Source organism: Mobula birostris, chromosome 2 (assembly GCF_030028105.1).
Source record: "Mobula birostris isolate sMobBir1 chromosome 2, sMobBir1.hap1, whole genome shotgun sequence".
Lineage (NCBI taxonomy): Eukaryota > Metazoa > Chordata > Chondrichthyes > Myliobatiformes > Myliobatidae > Mobula > Mobula birostris.
This window is the reverse complement of record NC_092371.1, coordinates 96,967,815-96,995,472: the sequence shown is the minus strand read 5'-3', so window position 1 is coordinate 96,995,472 and position 27,658 is coordinate 96,967,815. Positions and strand designations below refer to the sequence as shown.

At 44.0% G+C, this 27,658-nt stretch overlaps 1 long non-coding RNA gene across 2 annotated transcripts in view; it reads left to right on the top strand.

The window, feature by feature from the left end:
* The window catches only part of LOC140188907 (uncharacterized), a 146,815-nt gene that overhangs the window by 82,038 nt on the left and 37,119 nt on the right, over positions 1-27,658 (top strand). The window contains exon 6 of one of the 2 annotated variants that reach the window (XR_011883419.1): positions 3,249-3,700. The exons of the other annotated variant lie outside the window; for it this stretch is intronic. This is a non-coding gene — a long non-coding RNA (uncharacterized lncRNA). Of the gene's footprint in view, positions 1-3,248; positions 3,701-27,658 lie in introns of those variants that run through there. 2 annotated transcript variants of the gene reach the window in all.

Below are 27,658 nucleotides of genomic sequence, written 5' to 3'. Positions count from 1 at the left end.
GAGAAGTGAAATAACTGTGGTGACTAAACAATCTGTACAATGGGCAGAGGCAACACTGGAGAGTAATTACAGACAAGAATTACATATAATACCGGAAAAGCAGATTCAAATCACATATTTATATCATTGATTTCGAAGTTAGCAACATTGGAGATGGCCAACAGCTGCTCCACCTTCTGGTAAAGGTCACGGACAAGTGAGTCATGCTATCAGAGATATGCCTTCTACCAAAGTCTTCCCTCTGTGGCCATCCCATGCCCAAAGCACACTGGCACTGTAAATTTGCCTTCCCCATGGCCTTTAACCAGCCAGTAAAAAGGTTCAGGCCTAATTCGAACCACATTAATACGAAGGGGGCATAATTTTAAGGTGATTAGAGTAAAGTATTGTGGAGGGGGGGATGTCAGAGTTAAGTTATTTACACAGAGAGTGATGTGTGTGCGCAAAGTCCTGTCAGGAATGGCAGTTGAGATAGGTAGATTAGGGGCATTTATGAAACTCTTAGATAGGCACATAGATGATAGGAAAATGGAGGACTATGTAGGAGGGAAGGGTTAGATTGATCTTTGAGAAGGTTAAAAGGTTGGCACAACACTGTGGACTGAAGAGCCCATACTGGGCTGTAATGATATATGTTCATGCACCCACACTATCTCACTCCACACCTTCCCCCACCACTGATCAGGTCCTATGTCCCACCACACAAATCAAGGAGCCCACTGACACAGCACTTAATGAATTAGCAGCTGTGAAACTGCAACACAGAGACCAACTAGGCATCAGGTTCAGTTTCCAATGTACTAGTTGGTTCATCAGCATTCTACTACATAAAACAGTACATTCCACATGTAAGGCACCTTGAACATAACAGAACACCCACAGGGAAAGTCACTCAATTTTGATGATGTTCCAGCAAAATTTCCAACCTATTCCTGCCCACAGACATTACCAGATTTATTAAATTTATGTTTGCAATGTTCCAGGTTGGAATTTGGACTCATGACAATTAGCTCTTTGGAACCGTGCCATAAATCGAGAGTTTACCATCTATAATATCAGTGTTCACAATTGTACTGAACGACAACCACATATAGTTTATGTGCAACAAGTTAAAATGCCCTGAAGAATTCACAGGGGCACTATCAAACTGAGCCTGATACTGTCAGATAGGGAGATACTAAGTGACCAAAAGCTTGGTTAAAAGGTGAGCTTTACCACAGGTTGACAGAGGGGTCAAGGGAGATAATTCCAAAGCTAGGGCCTAGATAGCTAAGAACTGGGCCACCAAAAGTGAACTGAGAAGGCCCACAAGTAAGGAAGATGACTCCATCGATCATTGGAAAATCAGTTTGAGAATTTTCTTTAACTGAGGTGGTGCCGCATGGGTAGATAATCATGTATTGGAATGAGGGAAGAAATGGTTACATTTGCAATTCTTGTGCTATTCATTAGACTGAAGCTTCTTGCAGTTATACAGTGAGAAAAAAATATAATAGCCAAGATTCAGATGCAACAACAGAAGATATGGACAGGATTAACAAGACCACATTCCAAAACCCACATTCAGTGTGAGCTTATGAAATGTAAAACAGATTTAACAAACCAACTGGAGTTTACTGAAGATGTAGTTAGATCAATAAATACTGAGGAACCAGTAGATGCGTTGTACTTGGATTTGCAATAGGGCTTTGATAAAGTCCTTTTTAAGAGGTTAGTGTGCAAAATTAAAGCATGTGGGACTGACGGTGATAATACTGGCAAGGACTGTGAATTAGTTGACAAGTAGGAAAGAGAAAGTAGAAATAAACAGGCCTTGCTCCAGTTGTCAGGGAGTGAGCAGTGGAGTACTCTGCATGGATCAGTGCTTGGGATCCAGAGGGATAATCGATTTAAAGTTGCAGAAAGGGTGGAGAACTTTAAACTGAATGATTTTCTCTCCTTCCCAGTTCCAATAAAGAGTCTTTGATTGAAAATGTCAATGCTGTTTCTCTTTCCATGGATGCTAACTGACTGCTGAACATTTTAGCTTTTTTTTGTTTTTGTTTCATATTTCCAACATCTGTGTGTGTGTTTTTATTGTTTTCCTTACTGGAGAGGGGGGGAGAAGGAGAGAGGGAGAGATACACCGATGGCACATCCTTCCCTTCTGACAGGAACCCTAACTTTCCCTGAGTGGCCAAACATGTCCCAATTGATGTCTAATAGGCACTTAGAAGTTATTATTATACTTTCCTCTTTAAATATTCCAAATTCCTTTTGAGTAAATACACCCATTGGATGCCCTTAAATATTTAAACTTGTCACCCTTGGTATTTAAGTAATATGCCCTGAACAATTTATCTGGACCAATTTTCTGATCCCTTTTCAAGAAATCAATAACTCACTTACAAGTCTTTTCCTTTCGAAGGATAACAATCTTCCCTCACAACTTTATTTCCTGATATCTGGAATCATCTTGATTGCCTTTTTACATTTTCTAAGGTGATTTTAGGCATATTACAATCAGAGACTGCCCTATTAATGTCTCATGTGCTGTATTCCTAGGACTTTCCATCAAGTTTCTTAAATCTACAGCAAATTTCTGAATTATTTTTGTCTCACCGTCCTGCTCCTAACATCCTCCCACATTCCTACCCATTTCACCTGCTTCCCACCCATCTGCCAAGCATTGTGGGCATGCTATGTTGGCACCAGAATGTGTGGAGAGACTTGCACGCTGCCCCCAGCACATCCTTGGGCATGTTGGTTGTTCACTCAAATGACACTTTTCACTGTATATTTCCATGTACACCTGATAAATAAATCTGAATCTGTATCAGATCTCCACTATGCCACTTAAACAAACATTGGCATCCTTAACAACAAATGCACAAAAATTCTTTCATCCACATCCTTAAATGTTTCTGTTGTCCTTTAGAATACAGAATACATTTATTTTTATCTTGGCTGACAACTATCTTCCAATAAATACCCTTTTATTTCTTTGCTGATTGGGAACCTTACACTGTAGAGCATGGCTAACTCATGAACAGATATTGTGACAAAGACTATATTTCAGCAGAACTCCGTTTGCTGTGAAATTCTTCTCAATAATCTATATCTATATATATGTGTCTGTCTGTCTTGATGTGTGTGTCTGCGTATTTGTTTGTTTGTTGACTTGAGTTGAATATAAATTTGTTATAAAACCCTTTGGTGCCCGCTTCGCTGCCGCTGCTACTGTGTGGTAACCGGATTCTCCGGAGCAGAAGGCCCCAAAATCCTCGGCATTGCGTGTTTCAGCGGCCGGGGCGAGGTCGAGGACGCCCGGCAGAGGATGGCGCTCAGGAGGCTGTATCGGAGAGGCTGGTCGGAGGCTTGAAGTTTTCGGATGGACGGACTCACTGTCAGCTGTGGTCGGCTGCTTCCAAGGCATCAGCAAGTTGACAGTGCCTGGAGGTTTATGGCAGGGAGTTTCTCCCTTTTGCTGCCTGCTATCAGGAACTCGGGAGTCGATCGACTCAGGGACCTTTGAGACTTTATTTACCGTGCCCATGGTTTCTTCTTCATCAAATTATGGTATTGCTTTGCACTGCTGTAACTATATGTTATAATTATGTGGTTCTATCAGTGTTAGTCTTTGGTTTGTCCTGTTTTTTGTGACATCACTCCAGAGAAACATTGTATCATTTCTTAATGCATGTATGCATTTCTAAATGACAATAAAAGAGGACTGAGTGTTCTCATAATCTAATCTAATGGTGGGTATAGTGTTGAGGAGTGAATGGGGCAGAAGGGTTATACATTTCGTCAATGGGTGAAAATTACATACACCACAGTCTCCAGTCCCAATTTTGCACCCCCCCTCCAGACTAAGCATTGAACACAAGAGCAGTGTATTTGAGCAGTCTCATCCCTGACCTTGGAGGTACACACAGATAATGACAGGCATCAATAGAGTGAATATTCAGTCTCTTTTCCAGGCATTGGAGCCTAAAACTAGAGCGAATTGATTTAAGGTTAGAGGGGAAATATTTAAAAGGGACATGTGACACAAGTTGGATTGTATTCATTAGAGTATAGAAGAATAAGAGGGGATCTCATGGAAACATTTTGAATGTTGAAAGGGTTGGACAGAGTAGATGTGGAGAGGTTTTTTCCCTTGGTGGGTGAGTCCAGGACAAGAGGCCATAGTCTTAGAATTAGAGGGTACCCAGTTAAAACAGAGATGAGGAGAAATTTTTTTAGCCAGAGGATCGTGGATTTGTGGAATTCGTTGCCACATACAGCTGTGGAGGCCCGATCATTGAGGGTGTTTAAGGAGGAGATTGACAGGTATCTAATTAGTCAGGCATCAAGGGATATGGGGAAAAAGCCAGAAATTGGAACTAGATGGGTGAATAGTTAGCTCATGGGGGAGCTGCGGAGCAGACGATGGGCCCAATGGCCTACTTCTGCTCCTTTGTCTTGTGATCTTGTGAAGTTTTTCCACAAGTACGTAGCATGATCAGTGTGTGGAATGGGCTCCTTGAAGTGGCAGAGGCAGGAACAACTGTAATATTTAAAAGACTTTTGGACAGGTGTATGGACAGGAAAATTTTAGAGTTGGGGTTCCCAGCCTCAGGTCCACAGATCCTTTGGTTAACGCATGGGGTCCATGGCACTAAAAAGGTTGGGAACCCTCACTTTAGAGGGATATGGGCCAAATGCAGGCAAATGGGGCCAGCTCAGATAGGAAACTTTGCAGGCATGCTCAAGTTGGTTCGAAGGACCTTTTTCCATATGGTATAACTCTGACTACGACCACCTTTTTCCTGGGGTCTGGAGTCTCTGTGCCGAATTATCTACAATATCCTGGGTTTATCACTCCAGTATGGTTCTTGGCAGAGGAGATATGGGAGAGGTGATATGGTTATATATTGTACAACCAGCCCTTATATTTCACACACCCACATACAGCAACAAAGACCCCACTCCCAAGTACATTCCCCACCCTCAGGTCCCAACACACCCCATAACCAATCCCTCACCCCTACAAACACACCATACCAGCCCCTCACACATACATTGAATCCTACAGACACTTACACAGGATATCACTCCACCTTACCCACCCTGTCACATTCACTGTAAACCCCACCCTGTCATCTCATGGACCCAAAGCAGTACCACACTCTGCTTCATCCTGCCCACCCACACCGTCACACCCACACTTGCAGTTCATGCTCCATATCTTCCATGCACAATAGCACCCATCTTCGTATACTAGGCACAAACCACCATACACTGCATTACTAACCCACTCCACGTCACTCTCACACATACTAGACCACAGCTCCTACATTCTCTGTAATCTTCCATGTACCACATACTCCTAATCTGTATAAACCCCATTCTATATCACCCCTCATGACATAATAGTACCTGCCACAGGGCACTTTCTAAAACATATCACATCATCAGGACTACCACGCAGATCATACATATCACCTCATGTCCAGAGCACGCTCAGCCCTCTATTTACCCCCACACTGCATCATACACCCTCCAGTCTGCTACCCCAGCAGCATACCACAGCTGCGGCTTCTGCACGTGGTACAAGAGTTTCAGAAACACAGAACGGACTATCCACATAGCAGGCCACCTCCTCTGCCGGGAGTGTCACTGTGACAGCGGAGCATTGGAAGGAAGTCGAATCCCCTCCGCTGCTTCTGCCTGATGAGACGGTAACAACATTTCTTCTCAGGAGGCCGAGTCTGAAGACTCTAACCTGTGGAGTTTAAGTGTGTTTCTGACTATTCGCTGATGGCTTCTTTCTCCTTAGTTGTCCTCTGCTGACAACTAAACGCTTCCCCTGCTGTAAACTAAGCTCTCTGCTCCCTTCCTGTTGAAAGCTGGACTGAAAGTTGCTGTAAACCAATTTGTCCAGCAGCCTGGCAGCGATTCAGTGTGGGTATGACCCCTTGCAACTGCAGCCAAGGCCGCTGGCCCCTGCGGCCACTTCTCCCCGGTGACAGAGGACAGCACTGTTTGAGCTTGGCAGCGGCCTGGCCACCTAGCAGCCAAATCCCTTCCCCACCCCCTCTGCTGATCAGCTGAGTATGTGGACTGGGATAACCATGGGCCGCAATAATATTTAGAGAATTGTGTCAATTGCAGCCAGGCGGACACTGGCTCATTCTTAGGGATGCCAAGTTATCAGTCGTCACATGCCTGATGTTGGTACAGAATCACACAGCACTGAAGCTGGCAGGCCATTCATCCCATCATGATCCTGCCAGCCCTATGAAAATGCTATACAGCCAGTTCCAAGGCCCGAATTTCCTTTTTTTTTAAAAAAAAAATCAAAATAATTTTTTGAAAGAGTGTGGTATCAGTATTGCTTTATTATTGTCAGACATACTAAGATACAGTGAAGAACTTGTCTTGTATACTGTTTATACAGATCAAATCACTGCAGAGTGCATTGAGCCAAAGTAAGGTGCAAAGTCTACAGAGAAAGTACAGTGCAGGTAAACAACAAAGTACAAATTCATAATGATGTAGATTGTGAGGTCAGGAGTCTATCTTATACAATCGGTCTGTTCAGAGTCTAATAACACAGGATAGAAGATGTCCTTGAGCAACACACACTGAATGCTGGAGGAACTCGGCAAATCAGGCAGCACCTATGGAAGGGAACAAACACATCGACGTTTGGGGCTGGGACCCTTCACCAAGAGTTGAAAGGAAGGGGGCAGAAGTCAGAATAAGAAGGTGGGGAGAGCAGGATGAGCAGAAACTGGCAGGTGATAGGCAAGGCCGGGCGAGGGGGAATCCAGCTGGGCGGGGCAGAGGACTGCGATTCTGATTAGTGAAAGATTTAAAGGGAAGAATCTGATAGGAAAGGACAGTGGACCATGAAGGAGCAGGAAGGGAACCAGAAAAAGATAACAGGCAGCTGAGAAGAAAAGAATGGGTGAGAGATTATCACAATGGGGAAGAAAAGAGAGAAGGAGGGAGTGGGGAGAAATTATAGCAACTGAGAGAAATCGATGTTCATGCCATCAGATTGGGGCCACACTGACAGAATATGAAGTGTTGCTCTTCCAACCCGAGTTTGGCCTCATCGTGACAGGAGAAGAGGCCGTAGACAGACAGGTCAGAATAGGAATAGGAAGCGGAATTGAAATATGTGGGCAGCAGGAGATCCTGCCTCTTACAGCAGGCAGAGTGAAGGCGATTGACAAATCACTCCACCAATCCCTGTCGGATCTCACTGCAGTAGAGGAGATTGCACTGGGAGCACGGGATACAACCGATGACCCTGACAGTTTTGCAGGGGAAGGGTTGCCTCACCTGGAAGATCTGTTTAGGGCCCTGAATTGTGGTAAGGGAGGAGAAGGGGCAGGTTTCATACCTATCCTACTTGCAGGTGGGTGCCAGGAGGGACATCAGTGTGGAGTGGACAAGGGAGTCATGTAGAGAGCGGTCCCTGCAGAAAACTGGATGGGAGGGGAAAGATGTGCGGAGTGGTAAGGTCGCGTTGGAGGTGGCGGTCGTTATGGAGAATGACGTGCTGGGTATGGAGGCTCATAGGACGATAGATAAGAGGAACCCTATCCACGTTATGACAGTGGGAGATGGGAGTAAGGGGGGTTGTGCAGGAAATGGAGGAGGTATTGGTGAGGGGGGTAATGAGCCTGCCTTTTCACTATTTCAGAACATGAATGCCAGCTCTAAAAACTATATAAAACCCTTCCCATGCTCTCATCACTTTCTGCTAACTGCTTTAATTCCATCATTCCTCATTGTCCAAGTCCTATCCTGGACCAACATCCTTGGTAATGAGTTACAAATCCCATGCAGGGCGGCTATTAGCAGTATCCCACAGGTACAGCTTAAATGGAGGGTGGACCACACCACGAAACCAACTACCCACCCTCCCCACCAACCTCTTTCCCCTCCACCGACCCGCAGGTCCCACATCGGCCTCATCAGCCACCACCCGGATGTGGAGTGGGAGCAGCCATTCCGAGGGACAGTAGGAGAACAGTCAGCTGGCATGCTTCTGTCTCCAGTCCTCTTCTCAATGAACTGCAGCTGTAGCTCCCTGCTCCACTCCACTGCTCCCTCCAGAACCAGGTTTATTATCACAGACATATGTTGTGAATCTACCATCTAACTAAGTGACACGTACGTATTTAAATGAAATACAGAACAACTGAGACCACTACTAATACCCTGCAGTACCATAAACTGTGTATTAGTTCCTAGATGGAGCAATTGATCCAGTGAATGCTGCCACGTTCCTTGATTGACCGTAAATGTACAAAATCAGTGCAGATAGTGGACAGCCATCATTCAATGCTTTCGACAATTGCATCTTCCAAATGAAGGGTCTCGACACGAAACGATGACTACTTACTCCCTTCCAGAGATGCTGCCTTCTCTGCTGAGTTCCTCCAGCATTTTGTCTGTGTTGCTTGGATTTCCAGCTTCTGCAGATTTTCTCATGTTTGGCATCCTCCAAATCTTCATGTTCATTGTAAAATTCAGGATGATTGTTGATACCTTCAAATACTTCCTAATTTCTAACTTTTTGAAGTAGTGAAATCATTTCACTTTCACTCCCTGCCATTTCTGGCATCTCCAAGCCTGAATGCTTGAAACCGCAGTGAGCAAAACAGTTTGGAATTGTCTTACTGCTCATTTCTCCCCAACTATCAGTGACAAAACTCACTGCATTTTGAGTGCAAAGACAGACAGCTCACACTATTTACAAACTGCTCACTCTAAGCGCAGTGTAGTGTGCAACAGCCACACAACTACACACGACTGACGCTAGTTAGAAACTGTTCAGCAACAGTCTCCTGTCCTAATTTAAGTGATATAGTGTCGCAAATAAGCAAAGGGAATCCCGGCCATTTTCTCAATTAGTTATTGTTCTTTAAGGGTTGCGCCAAATAAGTGGCTGCTCTGATTAACCAATGGCCCAATTAACCAGAATCCACTGTATATTAACAAATAAATAAATAGTGGAAAAAAGAGTGAGGTTGTGTTCATGGAACATTCAGAAATCTGATAAGAGGGGAAGGAACAATTACTGAAGTGCTGAGTGTACCTCCTCCCTAATGGTAGTAATGAGAAGGGGGCATTTCCTGGATGGTGGGAGTCCTTAATGATAGATGAGACCTAATTCATTCCTACCATTTCCAACTGTACCCATGTCTGCTACACCTGGCCCTCCAGCTCCCACCCTGTAATCTCTGCTCTACCTGACACTCCTGCTGCCACCTTCACTGCACCGACTGCTATCTCCAGACCAGCCTCCACTGTGCCCAGTAACACTCCGTATCCTGTGTGCTCACCTCCATTAAACCTACGGCCATCTGCTCACTCATCCCCCTTTAGCTACTCAATTGCATCCTTTCTCCTATGGCCCCACTCACAAGAACCAGGAGCTAAGGCTCACGGCAAGTCTGAACCCTGGGTGGACGACTTGCGCCTGGGGGGCCTCACTGATCCGGCAATGAGCAGCAAAGGTAGACGCTGCAGACTTCTGCTATGGCCACAAGCATCTGGGCATCTGGGCATCTGGGCAGGAGGGCATCTGGGCAGGAGGGCAGAGCCCAAGAGCTCCTGCATACAGTCCCACCACCCTGTGCTGGAAACCTGCTCATAACTGTGGTCCAGGTCAGACGTGATGACTCAGCCTGCTCTGTGAGACTGGGTGCTCTGAGAACACAGATGTCTTCGACTCCTGCTTGAGGTTAGTTACAACTAAACAAAAATACATTCGCAGCCATCCAAACCCACTAAAAATGCACACGTCTACACAAATAAAGCCCTCATGCACACACTCCCACGAAACCTGAACATGAGTGTCCACACCCATCAAACCAGCAGACAAATTAAATTAGTGGACACTAATTGAATAAGCACATGACAAGCCCCATTAATTAAATGCATGCAGCCAAGCATTAGCCAACTGCAGAATTAATTCCCACATCAACCCACCTGCTCCAGACAGATCGTTGTCAATGCATTTTTCTGACGACATGATCAGGCATGCAATGCAAATCCTTGAATGCATGGCAGAATGAAACAGAATAATCCAACGCAGTGAATGGTCACACTGTCGGAAACCACAGGACGTGTCATCTAATGAATACTGTCTACTCATTCAATTCTATTCTACCCTGCTCTTCAGCTCACTAAAGATAGAACCAGTTAACTGTTGGCTAATCTGATGTCCAAAATGTTTAGGAGCCAAAGAACCAGCACTATGACACACAATACCTGAAATTCTTAACAGAAATGGTGGATGTTGGGAAAGTGCTGACCTACTAATGATGCCTGATTATTTAAGTATTTTTTAGATTTAATGCATCAAGCAAATTCCTTGTACTGCCTCCTGTAACAGGTACTTTCTGAACAGAAACAAAAAAAGATTCTTCAGTCCCCTCCCCCCCCCCATTTTCAGTTCATTACTTTGTTCTATTTAATTTTCTCCCTGTTGGTTACTGAGTGAACTTGGCCTCCTCTCCTTGGAGTGACGGAGGATGAGAGGAGGCCTGATAAAGGTGTACAAGATGACGAGAGGCATTGATCATGTGGATAGCCAGAGGCTTTTCCCAGGGCTGAAATGACTAACACGAGGGGGTATAGTTTGAAGGTGCTTGGAAGTAGGTTCAAGGGGGATGTCAGAGGTAAGTTTTCCACACAGAGAGTGGTGGGTGTGTGGAATGCACTGCCAGCGACAGTGGTAGAGGCGGATACAATAGGGTCTTTTAAGAGACTCTTAGGTACATGGAGCTTAGAAAAATATAGGGCTATGCGGTAGGGAAATTCTAGGCAGCTTCTAGAATAGGTTACATGGACGGCACAACATTGTGAGCTGAAGGGCCTGAAATGTGCTGTAGATTTCTATGATTCTAAGATTAAAGATTAGCTTTATTTGTCAAATTTACAACGAAACATACAGTCAAATATGTTGTTTGTGTCAATAATCGACACAGTCCGAGGATGTGCTGGGGGCAGCCCGCAAGTGTCACCACACTTCCAGTGCCAACATAGCATGCCCACAGCTTACTGGCCCTAACAACTCTGGAATCTGGGAGGAAATCAGGGCACCCAGAGAAAACCGTCATGGTCATGGGGAGAACAGACAAACTCTTTGCACACGGTGGCAGGAATTAAACCCTAATTGGTGGCACTGTAAAGAGTTGCACGGACTGCTATGGTGCTGTGTTAGTGATCCCAGGAGTTGCACAACTGCAAAGAAGCTCCAAGGACCTGGTCACAGAGAACTGAGACATGTAGCCATTCACCTGGCAGCCTTGCAACATCCTCAGCAAACAGAAACATGTTGCCACTGGCAGAACCGCATGAAGCTGGATTCGATACAGACATCTGGTGCTGTGTATGTAGAGTTTGCTTGTGACTACACAGATTTCCTCCAGGTGCTCCTGTTTCCTCCAACATCCCCAAGATGCGGAGAGTGGTTGGCTAAATGTCCCCTGGTCTGTAGGTGAGTGCTGGAATCTGCAGTGAGTTTGTCGTTAAAGGTGGTGCCAGGGAACCACTGTGACATTGTGTGGGCTGTGGACAATACTTCTAAATACACTTTTAAATATACCTCTTTCAAATCACTCTCATGGCAATCTGCAGCATGTAATTTCCCTCTAAGCAACATGCTCTGAAATCAACTTAATGACTTACAGATTTCACAATCATCCGAAGGTCTCAGCGGACCAGGCAGATACGACACCATGAAGCGGTTCACCGCCATGGCTGGAAGTGAGGCGGGTGGAGGGGGGGGGGGGACTCCAAGCCCGGCTGAAACACAGAGAGATGAGGTCCCCTCTACCCAGCATCTTGTTAGCAAAGGTGCAGTCAATTGAAACTTGGATGTCTTCCAGGATGTCTTACAGTGGTCAAACTGGAATGCTTCTCGATTTACCAAATGGACTGAACTGCTGATTTGGAAAAGGCAAAAGGTGGAGGTCTGTGTTTCATCACAAGCTCCCAGTGGTGCTGTGATGTGGTGGTTTGTTGAATTCATGTTCTCCCGACCTTGAACACTAAACGGTCAAATGCTGTCCGTTCTATTTACCTGGGGAGTTCTCCATAATCCTGACTGCAGTTCATTTACCCCCAGCGGCCGACCATAATCATGAGCTTGAGATACTGCATGAAGGTGCCTCCAAACAAGAACCAGTTTATCCCCAACGCATTTCAGATCATAGTCGGGGACTTTAACCAGGCTTGTTTGAAGAAAACCCTGCCCGGTTACCATCAGCATAGCACCAGAGGTCCCAACACACTAGACCACTGTTATACTAGGATAAGGAATGCCTACCATGTTATGCCCAGACCGTATCTTGAGACTTGGCTGTCATCTCCTACCTGCATACAGGCAGAGATTAAAGAACAATATTCCAGAGATTAGGACAACTAAGAGGTGGTTGCGGGAGGCAGATGAGCGTCTCAGGGATTCCTTCAAATCAGTGGACTGGGCCACGCTCAAGGACTCATCTGTGGATCTGAATGAATACACCATGGTTGTAACAAGTTTTATCAAAACAGTTGTAGATGAGTGTGTCCTCACAACATCATTGTCTTCCCCAGTCAGCAATCCTGAATAAGCCTTGAAATCCACAACCTGCTGAGAGCCAAATCAGAGACATTCGAGTCTGGTGACCAAGAAAGTTACAAGAGGTCCAAGTACAATCTCCGGAAAGCCATCTCATGCATGAAATGGCAATTCCAGACTAAACTTAAATCAACGAAGAGTGCTCGACATTTGTGGCAGGACTTTGAATACTATCACCTCTTAGAAGTTTTAATCAAGTGCCATAGGTGACAGCAGGGCTTCACTTCCAGTTGAGCTCAATGCCTCTATGCTTGCTTTGACCATCAAAACATGGAGGAACTGTCACAAACTCGCAAATCCCCCAATGATTCTATGATTTCAGTCTCTGAGGGTGATGTGCAAGCAGCCTTCAGAAGGGTGAACCCATGACAAACATTCAGCCCAGACGGGGTACCTGGCCAAGTGCTAAAGATCTGTACTGATCAACTGGCTCGAGTGCTCACTGAGAACTCCAACCTCTCGATTCGGCAGTCTGAAGTACCCACCTGCTTCAAGCAGGCTTCAATTATACCAGTGCCCAAGAAAAGCATAATGATCTGCCTCAGTGACTATCATCCAAGACCACTTACACAACAGTGATGATATGTTTTGAGAGGTTGGTGATGAAACATATCAACTCCTGTCTGAGAAGTGACTTGGATCTGCTCAAATTTGCCTACTGGAGCAACAGATCCACAGCAGATGCCATCTCACTGGCTCTTCACTTAACCCTGGAACATTTGGACAGCAAAGATGCATGCATCAGGATGCTCTTTATTGACTACAGCTTGGCATTCAGTACCATCATCCCCACTCAAAACTAACCAATAAGCTCCAAAACCTTGGCCCCAATAGCACTTTATGCAATTGGATCCTCAACTGCAGACCCCAGTCAGTTTGGATTTGCAACAACATCTCCACGATCTCCATCAGTGCAGGTGCACCTCAAGGCTGTGTGCTCAGCCCCCTGCTCTATTTACTTAACACTCATGACCGTGGCTAAGCACAGCTCCAATGTTATATTTAAGTTTGCTGACGACACCACTGTCATAGGCCAAATCAAAAGTGGTGATGAATCAACATATAGGGGAGTGATTGAAAATCTGGCTGAGTAGTGCCACAACAACAACAAATTCAATATCAGCAAGATCAAGGAGCTGATTATTGTCTTCAAGAGAAGGAAACCAGAGGTGCATGAGCCAGTCCTCACTGGAGGACCAGAGGTGGAGAGGGTCAGCAACTTTAAATTCCTCGGTGTTACTATCTCAGAGAGCCTGTCCTGGGCCAACACCCAGACCCCTGAACAGGAAACCCCTAAAAAAAATGTAGGGGATACAGCCTAGTCCATCACAGATAAAACCCTCCCCACCATTTAGCACATCGACGTGAAATGCTTTCTTAAGAAAGCAGCATTCATCATCCATGATATGCTCTCTTCTCACTACTACCATCATGAAGAAGGAACAGGAGCCTCAGGACTCACACCACCAGGTTCAGCAACAGTTACTACCCCTCAATCATCTAGCTCTTGAACCAAAGGGATTAACTTTACCTGCCCCATCATTGAAATGTTCCCACAACCAATGGCTTCACTTTCAAGGGCTCTTCATCTCATGTTCACAATATTTTTTCTTCTTTATTTATTACTATTATTTCTTTTTTTTTTTGTACTTACATAGTTTGTTGCCTTCTGCACTCTGGTTAAACGCCCAAGTTGGGCAATCTTTCATTGATTCTGTTATGGTTATTATTCTATAGATCTATTGAGTATGCCCACAAGAAAATGAAGGTCAGGGCTTTATATGTTGACATACACTAACTTTGGTAATAAATTTACTTTGAACTTTAACAAGAGTGTGAGGAGAATCAGATAAGATTGATGCTGGATTAGGGTGAATGAGATACTAAAGGTAATCACAAACATAGTGGGCCCAAGTGCCTGTTTCCGACATTATGTCTATGATTCCCACCTAAGCTGTTGCTTCTAAGCTCACTACATGTGGTTAAGAAACCACATTCCTCTAGTATACAGTCACTGTAGCCTGGGGGGGTGGTGGTGGTTGCAATAGAGCCTCAAGATGCATTGTCACCTCAGTCGCAGAATGATTGGGAGTGCTGTGCTATAGTTGGTCAAAAGGTACTGGGACCTGTGCCTTAAGTTGGGGGGAGTGGATGCAGAGGGAAGAAATGAGTGGTGAGGATGTAGGTGATCAAAGCTCACAGCGAGGCTGGTGATAGAAGGGGAAAGGATGAAGACCTACGGGATGTGGGGATGGGAGCAGTTTGATTAGACTGGCCATAAATATGCTAGTGAATGAGACAGGAGTCCAGGATGACATGGTTTCCACAGGAGTATTCAGTAATGGTGTGGAGCTGATTCCTTGCAGTATTCCAAAAGGGTTATTGCATTTCACTCATAGAAACAAGAAATGATTTTAAAATCACATAATGCCAAAGAGAAGGGTTCTGACCAATTGAATTTCTAGCCGATGCCCATTGCTGGTCTTTATTGATGACACTAGATTCATAATCTGTTTCAGAAGTCTAACCCAGTGTGAGGGGGCTACTGGGGAGAGAGGGCACATTCTGAGATGAGACCTGCTCCTTCATGCCTTGCACAGAAAGCACCAGTGCAGCCATTGCACAGTTCTGTGTCCAGCCTGGGTGTTCTGATGAGTGCTTGGTGATTCAGGCTTCCATGGAGGTGTTTAAGGCTGGCATATGATTGTTACAACTACCATACGAACATCCTGTAGACCTTTAACTTCTGGAGCTAAATATCCATTACCACAATCTTCGCTACCTGAACCTTCCATTTGTTTTCAGAACTGCTAAAAGGTCATCAACATGCAACAGTTATTCTGTTCCCCTGTCCCCTCAGATGCTGACTCCACTTGCTGAATATTTCTAGTACTCTTTTCTATTTCAAAACTTCCAGGATTTTGTTATCCCACAGTCCCAACACTGTTTTCCACTCTGATTTCATATCAGTTTTACAGTGCCTGAAGAAGTTAGCATATCTATTACTTTGATCTTCTTTACAAATATTTCAAGATAACTGGTCACTGTTTTCTTTCTTAGCAAGATTATGTGGTATTATCAACTCAATTTTTTCTCATATTTTTCCACACTGCATCCAACACAGACCACCCACTTTCTATCCTTCACTTCAACTGTGACCGTGTACTCCAACTCCCCAATCACAGGAAAGCACACCAGCACCTCTACTTCTAGCGTGTCCCTGTCAACCATTAATAATTTTTACAGGGGCACCATAGAAATCATCCTATCCTGCTACATTAAAGCTTGGTATGGCACTGTTATGTCTGCAACCACAAACAAACTACAGAGGTGTGGATGTAACAGCCTCCCTACCATGGGCTCTTCTCACTGCCTCCGTAAAGCAGACAACAGTTTCTCCTCCCCACATCCGCCCCCCCATCTATTGAGCAGAAGATGCAGAAACGTGAAAGCATGTACCACCAGGCTCAAGGACAGCTTCTACCCCACTGTTATAAATCTACTGACTGGTGCCCTAGTATGATAAGATGGATTCTTGACCTCGCAATCAACCTCATCATGACCCTCCACCTTATTGTCTACCTGTACTGCACTTTCTCCATACTGTAGCACTTTATTCTACAACCTGTTAATGTTTTCTCTCCTATGACCTCAATGCACTGATATGATGAAAAGATCTGTATGGATGGCATGCAAACCAAAGTTTTTCACTGTACCTTGTGACACGTGAAATTAATAAGCCAACTTACCAATTTATTGTCCTAGTTATCACCACCTGGTTATTAGCAGGTCTTCATTTCGAAAAGTGAAAGCACCTAGCTTTGAACCTCACTGACAACACGCAACGTAACACATCATGGGCACTAGCCTCCCCACCACTGAGGAAATCTTCAAAAGGTTATGCCTCAAAAAAGCAATACCCATCGTTAAGGACTCTCATCACCTTCGACATGCCCTCTTCTCATTACTACATCAGGGAGGGTGTACAGGATCCTGAGAATACACACTCCACGTTTTAGGAACAGCTCTTTCCCTCTGCCATCAGATTTCTGAATGGTCAATCATCCCATGAACACAATCTCAATAGATCTTCAATTATACTGCATACTCCTCATTGTAATTTGTAGTATATTTTATGTATTGTACAACTACAAAACAGCAAATTTCACAACATATGTCAGTGATAATAAATCTGATTCTGAACTTTAACACAAACAGGGTCAATCTAAGCTTTCCCTTAAATTTCCTTAGCCCCACCCACTCCCTATGACATTCAAGTGGCGTCCACCCAGGGTAGGTCACAAATTATATTGTGAATGTACTGCAATCAGGGAAGGGATGGGCCGGGTCAAGTTTGGCATTGGGAAAAGGATGACACTGAATCCTGGAGAAAGCCCTCAATCCTCGACAGAATAGATTCCTCCAAGATTAAGCATATCACATTAAGATTAAGATATCAAGATCGTATTATGTCATTTCCAGTACACAAGTGTAAAGGAGAATGGAATTATTGTTACTCCTGATCCAATGCAGCACAGAAGAAATACAATAAGATAAGGAACACAATAATTAAAAAGCACAATAAGTATAAATACATAAGATAGTTTATATACATAGCTTGATTAAAAGTCCATAAAGTGACACTAGGTACAGAGGTGTCTGTACACAAGGTGACTCTGACAGGAAGTGATAAAGTAGTGGTAGGCTGGGTTAGTGGGTGGAAGTGTTGATCAGCTTTACTGCTTGGGAAAAGTAACTGTTTTTGAGTTTGTTGGTCTTGGCGCGGAAGCTACATAGTCTCCTACCTGATGGGAGTGGGACAAACAGTTCATGAGCAGGGTGGGCAGGATCCTTCATGATGTTACTGGCCCTTTTCCGACAATGGTACTAATGATGGCAACGAGCTCAAGGCAGAGATTCAGTGACTTCAACTAACTGTTCTAGGCATTTCATTTACTGATCATTAAACAGATCCCATTTAAATGAGAGATGTCCCAAAGCAGTTACCAAGAGCAAAATCAGAGAAAATTTTAAAGAGTAGCAAGTAAAACAAGTGCAACTTGAACTAATTGTCTCAGATACAGAACATTGTTACACAAATTCCAAAGCAAGTATCTCTGACAAAACCTTCTCCACACCCTCCCATCAAGTCAAACAGGTTTGTCAGCCACTTTGAAAAGTAATCTCCTGCTTTCACCATGCTACTTGCATAAAACATTATATCTTTAGACATTTAGCCCTGAGCCACACTTTGCCCTTTGGGCATCCCAAGCCTCACCCATGCTGTATTGCTGCAGGTCAGATTCCTCCTCGTTTCGCTGCTGGGTGACTCAGTCCGTTCGGAAGTCAAGAAATTGTCTGCCTTTACCTGTGTGTATATAATTCTTGAGTCAAACAGTCATCCAGATGAAGTTGTCACAAACACTTTGGACAGAGCTTGGTCTCCATCTCCCTCCTAGCAGATTACCCTTCCTCTACTGTTAATTTACAGAGCTACCTCACTGTATTGTCCCACAGACAACTGTGGAGATCTTCTGCAATTAGAACTTTTTATCTTGGTACAAGTGAAAAACTGGAAGTGGAAATCTGAGGGAAAGCTAAAACTTGCCTTGTAACATCTGTTAACATTACAAATACAGTGGATTCTGGTTAATTGGGATGCATCAGGACCAGTACATTTTGGTCCAATTAAGCAGCTGCCCCAATTAGCCGAAGTTTTATGGAGCATATAAAAAAAAATAAAGTACCATTCAAGTGAGTAACAAATTAGGTATTTAAATGAAATACAGATCAAAGTAGAACACCAACAGTACTATAAAACTGTTTTAGTTCATAATAGTTAACAACAGAGGAATTGATCCAGTGTACTCTGCCATGTTGTTTTGATTGACTGTAAATGAACAAAATCAGCACACTTAGTGCAGATAATTAATGTCCTTCATTCAATGCTTTCAGTAAAATGAAACCTCCAAATCTTCATTTTCATTGTAACATTCAAGATGATTGTCGATACCTTCAAATTCTCCATAGTGAAATCATTTCATATTCACTCCCAGATGTTACTGGCATCTCAAAACCTGAATACTTGAAACCGCAGTGAGCAAAGCAGTTCAGAATTGTCTTACTGCATATTTCTCACAAACTATCAGTGACAAAGATCACTGTTTTTTGAATGCAAACCCACACAACTGATGCTATTTAAAGATTGTTCTCTCCAAGAACAGTATCGTGTCTAACAGCCACACAAGTGCACGCGACTGACACTAGTAAGAAATTGTTTGGCAGCGGTCTCCTGTCCCAATTAAGCAGCATAGTGTCCCAAATTTTAAAAAAGGAATGCCGGCTAGTTTCTCGATTAGTTTTTGCTCTGTAAGTGTTGTCCCAAATTTGCAGCTGCCCCAATTAAAATTACCATCTAAGGAATACGCAATCCAACCCAACCAGTGAATATTGTATTCTAGTGTCCACTGATCTAAATCAGTAGATGTGGATCTGCATTCAAACCCATCTCTCACACTCAAGACGTTTCTCCTGAATTTCCTATTTTTATCTCATATTGACAGTATCTACTATTAGGTTTCTCCATAAGTGGAAAACGTATCTCTGTGTTTTTATAGCCGAAGTCCTTCATAATTCAAGGATCCCAATTATATCACCTTTCTCTTCTTGCTTTTCAAGAAAAAAAAGACCTACAGGTACAAATTCACATTTCTTTTAAATCTTCCTTGGCCCCTATCCTGCAAATATTTTTTAAAAACATCATGACCAGAACTGCATATAATATTCCACGTGGTCCAATCAAACTTTAAGCTTAGCAATACTCTTCCACTGAAGCTAATCCTGGGTGCCTTGCATTTGTTTGTATCTAATTGAACAGTGTCCAGGTTCCAGCATCTGTAGTCTCCTGTGCCTCTCGAAGGCTGAATGACTGATTTCCCCTTCCGTTTTTACCTTCTTATGAGATTGCACAGAGCCTGAGCATTAAATATGTATAATGCACAACTTATATTCATATACTGCCTTCAACGTAGCAAAATATTTCCATGCACCTTCAACCCCTATGCATAGAAGAAAACACTGGCAAAGCAGCACATGACAAAATAACATTGAACAGAAATGAATCTCCTGCACAGCACACAGCAAGCACTTAACACCGAGAGTGGTGGGTACGTGGAACGTCCTGCCAGTGCGGAGGTAGAAGCAGAGTCATTCGGGGAATTTAATAAACTCTCATATGGACACATGGATGATAGAAAACTGGAGGGCTCTGTAGGAGAGAGAGTTAGATTGGTCTTAGAGTGGCCAGTACCGTATTGTGATGCTCTAAATACACACACCTACCACTCTTTGTGTAAAAAACTTAACTCTGACAGCCCCTCTATACTTTCCTCCAATTACCTTAAACTTATGCACCCTTATGGGCACATGGCGAGGTGGTTAAGGCATTCGAGTAGCGACCTGAAGGTCGTGAGTTCGAGCCCCAGCTGAGCTGCCGTGTTGTGTCCTTGAGCAAGGCACTTAACCACACAGTGCTCTGCGATGACACTGGTGCCAATCTGTATTGGCCCTTGCCCTTCCCTTGGGCAACATCAGTGTCATGGAGAGGGGAGACTAGTAGCATGGGCAACTGCCAGTCTTCCATACAACCTTGCCCAGGGCTGCGCCGTGGAGAGTGAAGACTTTCCAGGCGCAGATCCATGGTCTCGCAAGACTAACGGATGCCTTATGCACCCTTGTATTAGCCATTTCTGCCCTGAAGTAGCAAATACAAGGCCAGGAATTTGCAATAAACAAGGAATTTCTGAGTGCACAAACACATGGAAGATGACTACAACTCCCACTAACTGCAATGTAAAAAATTCAGATAATCCTATTTGCAGTGTTGAGTGGGGGACAAGCATTGTCCAAGGCACTGGTGATGACTTACGTGCAAAGTTTAACCACTTACACCTGCCTAGTTTAATAAGACCTCTAAAAGGCAGCATCACCCTCACTACAGAACTTCTTGACTACTGAAGTGTCAGCCTGAACTTTGGTGCTTAAACTTCCAGAGAGGGGATGATCTCTCTGCCTTCTGACTCAGAGCTAAAAATATAACCCACTGAGCTGGGGCAGAACTTGTTTGGATCTCTTTATCACATTGATTATATGACAAAGAAGCAGCTGAGGGGTTGGGATCAGTCAGCAGGGATGGTTTGAGTTTGGCTGAGGTTGGGGGTGGTTGTGGGTGAGAGGAAAGTTTCTAATAACCAGGGAGAGATGGGACCCCATTGAACCAGCTGCCCATATTACAACAACCATTCCCTTTACACAGTGCCTAAAAGCAAGATATTGCTCCTGGCTGATTTATGATCAGCAAACATATTTATTTTTTTTAATTCCTTACTATAAGAGGTTATCTTTTTTTTCCCCAAGTCTCTTTCCCAGGAAAGAGCGCTAAACTCAAGAGTACATAGATTCAAGATCGAAAGAGAGAGATTTAAAAGCGGCATCAGGGATGCTTCTTCACGCAAAGGATGTGGTGTACTTCAATCAGCTGCCAAAAATAGTCATTGAGGTGGGCATATTGTATCAGAGAACATAGAACAGTCCAGCATAGATACTCCAGCCCATCATATTGTGCGACCTTTCAAACTAATTCTTCCCTCCCACAAAGGCACCTAGCTGAAAGATAAATTGATGTCTATCTAAGAGTCCTTTAACTGTCTCAGATGTGTCTGTCTCTATCACCACACTGATAGCAAGTTCCACACACTTACTGCCCTCTGTAAAAATCCTTCCTTTGACATCCACCTTATACTTTCCTCCAATCAACTTAAAATTATGCCTTTGATATTAGCCATTGTCGCCCTGGGAAAAAGGTACTAGCTATCCACTCGATCTATGCCTCTTATCATCTTATACACCTCTATCAAGTCACCTCTCATCCTCCTTCACTCCAAAGAGAAAAACACTAGCTCGCTCAACCTTTCCTCATAAGATATTATCTCTAATCCAGACAGCATCCTGATACATCTCCTCTATACCCTCTCTAAAGCTTCCACATCCTTCCTCTAAGGAGGCAACCAAATCTGAACACAATATCTTAAGTGTGGTCAAACCAGGGTTTTATAGATCTGCAACATCACCTTATGGCTCTTGAACTCAATCCCCTGACTCAAATGGAGGCTAACATACCATATACCTTTTTAATCACCCTATCCACCTGCACTGCAACTTTGAAGGATCTATGGACGTGGACCCCTAGGTCCCTCTGCTCCTCCAAACTACTAAGAACTCTGTCATTAATCTTATACTCTGCCTTTAAGTACAAACTTCTAAAGTGTATTACCTCGCAGTTCTCCAGATTGAACTGCATCTGCCACGTCTCAGCCCAGCTCCGAGTCTTGCCAATGTCCTGTTGTAACCTAGAACAACCTCCTACACTCTCCACAACACCACTGCCCTTTGTGTCATCTGCAAACTAACTAAAGCACCTTTCCACTTCTTCATCCAAGTCATTTGTAAAAATCACAAAGAGCAAAGGTCCCAGGACAGATTCCTGTGGTACATCACGAATAATAGACCTCCAGGCAGAATATGCTCTATCGACTACCACCCTCTACCTTCTGTTGGCAAGCCAATTCTGAATACACGTGGCCAAGATTCTCTGGATCCCATTTCTCCTGACCTCCTAAATGAGCCTACCATGGGGACTATGATTAGCACCTTATATACATAACATCCACTGCCCTACCTTCATCTATTTGTTTTGCTACTTCCTCAAAGAATTCATCCAGGCTCGTGACTCATGACCTGCCCCTCACAAAGCCATGCTGATGATCCCAAATCAGACCACACTTCTCCAAATACCGTCTCTAAGAATCCTCTCCAATAGTACTTTGCCTAGCACTATTGTACGACACAGGTTTATAATTCCCAGGATTATCCCCAATAACTTTCTTGAACAAAAGAATAGGATAGTGTACTGGTTAGCATGATGCAACTACAGCTCAGGGCATTGGAGTTTGGAGTTCAATTCAGCCACCATCATAGGAAGTTTGTATGTCCTTCCTGTGAGTGCATGGGTTTACTCTGGGTGTTCCTATTTCCTCCCGCATTTTAAAAACTTATCGGTTAGCAGGTTAATTGGTCATTGTCAATTGCCCTGTGATTAGCGTGGGATTAAGTAGTTGGGTTGATGGGTGGTGCAGTTCATTGGGCCGGAAGGGCCTGTTCCATGCTGTATCTCTAAACAAAACAATAAAAAGACTCACACACAAAATGCTGGAGGAATTCAGCAGGCCAGGCAGCATCTATGAAAAAAGTACAATCAACATTTCGGGCTGATACCCAGGGTCCTGCCAAGGGGTTTCGGCCCGAAATGTCGACAGTACTTTCTTCCATAGATGCCGCCTGGCCTGCTGAGTTCCTCCCGCACTTTGTGTGTGTTGCTCGTATTTCCAGCATCTGGAGATTTTCTCGTTTATAAATCAAAACATTGTCAACTTCCAATCTACTGGTACTACTCCTGTGACCAGTGAGGACGCAAACATCATCACTGAAGGTGCAGCAATCTCTTCCCTCTCTTCCATGGTAACCTGGGTTAAATCCTGATGTTTTTCAGAAGATCCGGCATATCTTCTTTCTTAATGTCAGTATTTTCCAGCATATCCACCTGTTCTACACTGACTTCGCATTCATGAAGGTTCCTCTCCCTGGTGAATACTGAAGCAAAACATTCATTAAGGACATTCCCCATCTCCTTCAACTCAAGATGTTTCCTCTTTTATCTGAATCTAGTCATCTTCCTGATCTTCATGTACATGTCGAGGCCTTGGTGTTTTTCTTAATCCTACTCAGCAAGGTCTTCTCATGTCCCCTTCTAGCTCTCAAGAACCCTGTCTGATCTGTGCTTGCTCAACCTTGAGTATGCTTCTTTATTCCTCTTGACTAGATGTTCCACTTCTCTTGTCAACCTTATCATCCTTTCCCAGCCTCAATGGGACAAACCCATCCATAACCCCATGCAAATGCTCCCAAAACAATTTCCACATATCTGTTGTACATTTCCTCAAGTACATCAGTTCCCAATTTCTGCTTCCAAGTTCCTGCCTGATAGCATCATAACTCACCCTTCCCCAATAAAATAGGGGGAGACATAGGATCGAAGATGTCAGATCCTTGTGGGTTGGGTTAAGCAACTGCAAGGGTAAAAGGACCCTGAAAGCCTCCCAACAGTAGCTGGGATGTGGACCACAGATTACAACAGGAAATACAAAAGACATGTCAAAAGGGCAATGTTATGTAAGTCATGGCAATTTCAACATGCAGGTCAATTGGAAAAATCAGATTGGAAATGGATCTCAAGAGAGTGAATTTGTTGAAAGCCTATGAGATGGCTTTGCAGAGCAGTTTGTCGCTGAGCCCATGAGGGGATCAGCTTTACTGGATTGGGTGTTATGTAATGAAGCGGAGGTGATTAGGGAGCTTAAGGTAAAACAACCCTTAGGAAACAGTGATCACAATATCATTTAGTTCAACTTGAAATTTGATAGGGAGGAAGTAAAGTCTGACATAGCAGTATTTCAATGGAGTAAAGGAAATTACAGTGGTATGAGAGAGGGGTTGACCACAGAAAATTGGAAGGAGATGCTGACAGGGATGTCAGCAGAGCAGCAATGGCGTGGATTTTTGGGAAAAATGAAGAAGGTGCAGGATAGATCCATTCCAAAAATGAAGAAATACTCAAATGGCAAAATAGTACAACTTTGGCTGACAATGTAAAAGCAAAAGACAGGGCATACAACAAAGCAAAAATTAGTGGGAAGACAGAGGATTGGGAAGCTTTTAAAACCCTACAGAGAGCAACTAAAAGAATCACCAGGAGGGAAAAGATGAAATATGAAAGCAAGCTCACAAATAATATCAAAGTGGCTAGTAAAAGCCTTATCAAGTATGCAAAAAATAAAAGAAAGATGAGAGTGCATATAGGACTGCTAGAAAATCAGGCCAAAGAAATAATAACATGAGCCAAGGAGACAGCAGATGAACTAAATGAGTATTTTGCATCAGTCTTCACTGTGCAAGACACTAGCAATGTGCCAGATGTTGAAGGGTGTGAGGGAAGAGAAGTGAGTGCAGTTACTATTACAAGGGAGAAGGTGCTCAAAAAGCTGAAAGACCTAAGGGTACATGAGTCACCCCGACTAGATGAACTGCACGCTTAGGTTCTGAAGGAAATAGCGGAAATGATTGTGGAAGCATTAGTAATGATCTTTCAAAAATCATTGGACTCTGGCCTGGTGCCAGAGGACTGGAAAATTGCAAGTATCATTCCACTCTTTAAGAAAGGAGAAAGGCAGCAGAAAGGAAATTATAGACCAGTTAGCCTGACCTCAGTGGTTGGAAAAATATTGAATTCACTTCTTAAGGATGAGGTTATGGAGTACTTGGTGCACAGGACAAGATAAAACAAAGTCAGCATGGTTTCCTTAATGGAAATTCTTGCCTGAGAAACCTGCTGGAATTCTTTGAGGAGATTACACATATGATAGATGAAGGGAATACAGTGGATGTTGTATATTTGGACTTTCAGAAGGCCTTTGACAAGGTGCCACGCATGAGGCTGCTTACCAAGTTAAAAGCCAATGCCATTACAGGAAATGCCACCGCAGGGTTCAGTGTTGAGACCGCTTCTTTTTATGCGGTGTATCAATTATTTTGATGATGGAATAGATGGCTTTGTTGCCAAGTTTGCAGATGATACAAGGATTTGTGGAGAGGCAGATAGTGTTGAGGAAACAAGTAGGCTGCAGAAGGACGTAGACAGAGAATGAGCAGAAGGACTTAGGAGAAAGGGCAAGAGAGTGGCAAATGAAGTGTTGGAAAATACATGGTCATGCACTTTGGTAGTAGAGATAAATGTGCAGACCATCTTCTAAAATTGGAGAAAATCCAAAAATCTGAGATGCAAAGGGACTTAGGAGTCCTTGTGCAGAACACTCTAAAGGTTACCGGTGAGGGAGGCAAATGCAATGTTAACATTCATTTCAAGAGATCCACAGTACAAGAGCAAGAATGTGATGCAGAGGCTTTGGGTTTGTACTCACTAGAATTTAGAAAGATGAGGGGCGAAATCTTATTGAAACCTTTCAAATGTTAAAAGGCCTAGACAGAGCAGATGTAGAAAGGATGCTTCTCATGGTGAGAAAGTCTAGGACAAGAGGGCACAGCCTCAGGATAGAGGCTGAGATGCAGAGAAATCTCTTTAGCCAGAGAGAGGTGAATTCAAGGAATTTATTACCACAGGCGGCTGTGGAGGCCAGGTCATTGGGTGTACTTAAAACAGAAGTCAGAAGGTTTTTGAATGGACATGGCATCAAGAGTTATGGGGAGAAGACAGGGGAGTGGGGCTGAGGAGGGGAAAAAAGGATCAGCCATGATTGAATGGCAAAGTGGACACAATGGGCTGAATGGCCTAGCTCTGCTCCCATGTCTTATGGTCTAAATGCTTTCCCATACCGTCAGCTTCTATCCCTGTCCAAGGGTATGGTAAAGATCACTGTCTCTAAAATGCTCTCCCACCAACATATCTGCCACTGGACCAGGTCCACTGCCTTGTACCAGATGCATATGGCCTCTGTTCTAGTTGGCCTGTCCACGTATTGTTTCAGGGATCCTTCACACCTAACAGATTCTGTCCAATCTAAATCTTTTTCAGTAAGGCAGTGCCAGTCAATATTAGGGAAGTTGAAGTCACCCATGCACCTTTCCAAACTCTGCCTCCAGATCTGCTCCCCACCATCTCTGTTGCTATTGGGGGATATCGATTTTATCCCCAGTAGAGTGACTGCTGCCTTCCCAGTTCTGACTTCCACCCACATTGACTCAACAGACAATCCCTCCACGAGGTCCTCCCATTCTGCAGCTATGACACTACCCCTGATTAGCAATGCCATTCTCCCACTTCCTTTACCTCCCTCCCTGCCCCTTACGAGATATCTAAACCTCGGAAAATCCAGCAGCCGTTTCTCCTGTTGCAACAGCCAAATCTCAGTAATGGCCATGAAGCTGCAGATCCAAGTATGGACCCAAGCTGATCTAAAGCTCCAGCAATGCTGACGTTGAGTATTGTCCCTGTGGAGTTTGCCTAAGGCTGCATGGTTATCTTTCTTAATTGCCAGTTTGCTCACACATCCCAAAGATGCGTGGACTGTTAGGTCAACCACTGCTGTAAATTGCCCCCGGTGAGTGGTGGAATCTGAGGTGAAGCAGTGGAGGGGTGGGGGGGGGGGAGGTAAAATACTTAATGGTCAGTGGGCTGTGGGGCCTGCTTCTGTGCTCCATGGCCCTGTCACTAAGCTTAGTGAATCCATTCTTGCCTCAGAGACAGAAGAAGTGAGATCAAGTCCCCCTCCAGACTCTTGAGTCCGGAAACCCAAGACTGACTTTCAGCTCTTAAAGCTAAGATCCTACCTACCCTCTGACAGAAGAGACCACAAAATGCTCTTGACTTGAGCTATACTGCCACAAGACAACAAATTTCATGGCACACACTCACTCAGTGGCCACTTTATTGGGGACCTTCTCTACCTAATAAACTGAGTGTATGTTCATGGTCTTCTGGGTCTGTAGCCCACCCACTTCAACACGTTGTGCATTCAGAGATGCTCTTCTTCACACCACTATTATAATGTGCGGATATCGGAGTTACTGTCACCTTGCTGTCAGCTTGAAACAAACTGAACAATCTGGCCATTCTCCTCTGACCTCTCTCATCAATAAAATGTTTTCAGTCACAGAAATGCCGCTCACTGGGTTTTTTTTTTGCTTTTCACACCGTTCTCTGTAAACTCTAGAGACTGTGGTGCATGAAAATCCAGGAGAACACCATTTCTAAGATACCCGTCTGGCACCAACAATTGTTCAACACTCAAAGTCACTTAGATCACATTACTTCCCCATTCTGATGTTTGGTCTGGACAACAACTGAACCTCTTGACCACGTCTACATGCTTTTATGCATTGAGTTGCTGCCACGTGATCAGCTGATTAGATATT